Raw genomic sequence first — 2,369 nt, 5'->3', positions numbered from 1 at the left:
GCTCGCAAGCCGCAAAGGGGCGGGGTGGTGCCTGGCTGAGCTGGAGGCTGTGCCTGAGCCTGGCTGCGGGGTCGGCACGGGAGGAGGTCACAGAAATCTGTTGGATTACATGTTGGTGGCTGGTGTACCAGTGTCCCGAAAGGGAACCTACAGTACTCTGTGTACACGCTGAGGGTCCATTGGTCTGGGAAGCTGTTGTGGGATTTGGATACTGCAAAGATGTAGTATGGTAGGAAATAGGAGAATGAGGTGGGCCCTTGGTATGGCCTCTGTATTCACTACCATAGAATCGTGGAATCACAGAATAGCTCAGGCTGGAAGGCACCTTAAAGTCCATCCAGCTCCAATGCCTTGCTGTGGGCAGGGTTGCCACCCACCAGCTGCCCAGGGCCCATCCAACCTGACTCTGAACACCTCCACAGTTTATCTGGGCTGTCTTTGCTAGTGCCCCACTGCTATGGGTAAAGGTTGGTTGCCCAAGGATAAAGATTCAGGTTGCCCAAGGAGGTTGTGGATGCCCCATCCCTGAAGGCATTCAAGGCCAGGCTGGATGTGGCTCTGGGTAGACTGGTCTGGTGGCTGGCGACCCTGCACATATCAGGGGGGTTGAAATAGATGATCATTGTGGTCTTTTCAACCCAGGCCGTTCTATGATTCCACGATTTCCTTCCTAACATCTAACCTAAGTCTCCCCTCATTTAGTTTAAAGCCATTCCCCCTAATTCTATCACTACCAAACCATCTCTCCCCTGCTTAAAAGCTTCCCTCAAGAACTGGAAGACTGCAGTAAGGTCTTCCTGGAGCCTTCTCTAAGCTGAACAAGCCCAGCTCCCTCAGCCTTTCTTTATGAGGTGCACCAGCCCTCTGATTATCTTCCTGGCCTCCTTGGGCCCCACTCCAGCAGCCCCATATCCTTCCTGTGCTGGGGACCTGGGTCTGGATGAAGTACTGCATGTGGGGCTCACAAGGGCAGAGCAGAGAGGGACAATCACCTCCGTCTTCCTGCTGCCACCCCTTGTCTGATGCAGCCCAGGATACAGTTGCCCTTCTGGGCTTCAAGAGCAGCTGTTTGTCCATCAGTACCCCTGAGTTCCACTCCACAGGGCTGCTCTCAATGAGTTCTTCTCCTTGTCTGTACACCTATCTGGGATTGCCCTGACCCATAACAAATAATGAGAACATGTTAACAGATTCTATATTTAAAAAAAAATAATTGTTAAAATATACTAAGCAAAACCTAACAGCAATTAAGGGTTACTGCTATAATAATAGCTCTTTTTAAATCTTTGTGAGTAGCCTTGATTACTTCAGCAATACTGAGTATATAAAATATCCATGCCCTTTATTTCTGGAATCCTTCTGGAAGCCGTTTGTTTTGGTTATGTTGCTATGGCAGGTGTAGGTTCTCCATGACAATACCTTATAGACAGTAATAAGTTTCAGGTATCAGAGAGTGTTTCCTTCATAGGAGGCCTGCAAGGTGCAAGGGAACCAGGAGAATGCTGCAAGTGTCACTAGAGAGAGAGGTGAGAGCAGAACTGACAAAGCTAACCAGAACCAATGGAATGGTTTTTTACAATTCAGCGCAAAAGCATTGGAAGTACTCTGCAGGAGGGGCAGAGGGCTCTGGCTTTGCATGTTAGCAAATGCCAGAATGCCATTGTTTTCATGCAGACATCACAGAATCGTAGAGCAGTCCAGACTGAAAAAGACTCTGGAGGTCTCTGGTGTATCCCTCCTGCCTAAGCAAGGACAAATTCAAAGATAGATCTGCTTGGTCAGGGCCTATCCTGGCCGATTTTGAAAGTCTCCAGGGAAGGAAGTGCTTGAGGTGGCATCAGAAGTCCTGAAAAGCATCATGCTGCTGCTAATCAATGTCCCGAGATGTCTGGCAGAAATATAAAACACAGTTATAAGAGTGCTCCAACGCTCTTGGAGAACAATTAGCAGAAGTGCAGTGAAACCTGCTTTTGACATGCTGCAGTGATGAGGTCAGAGGGAGTCAGCAAGACTGCAGCAGTGTTGTGTCCTAGGTTACTGACAGCCCTCAGATGGTGCCTTTGATGATTTTTGTAGGCACTAAGTTTAATACGTCTGTGATATGCAGCCAGTACCTACATATAGGCCTAGCTCTGACAGTGAGATACTTAGCTTTAATAAAAATATGTACCAGCTTGCAAACCTTGACAAGAGAGACATAGAAGGAAAAAAACCCACCAACGTACAGGAGCAAAAGTTGAATCCCAATGGTGAGATTACTATTTTTCTAAGCAGTGTTGGTGGTCATGATCTGCAGTTGTCAAAAGGATAACATGCCTATCCTATTCCTCATGTCTTCAAGCCAGAATAGTTAAACTTCCTTTTTTTTT

This window comes from Meleagris gallopavo, chromosome 2 (assembly GCF_000146605.3).
Source record: "Meleagris gallopavo isolate NT-WF06-2002-E0010 breed Aviagen turkey brand Nicholas breeding stock chromosome 2, Turkey_5.1, whole genome shotgun sequence".
Classification (NCBI taxonomy): domain Eukaryota; kingdom Metazoa; phylum Chordata; class Aves; order Galliformes; family Phasianidae; genus Meleagris; species Meleagris gallopavo.
This window is presented reverse-complemented; position numbering follows the sequence as displayed.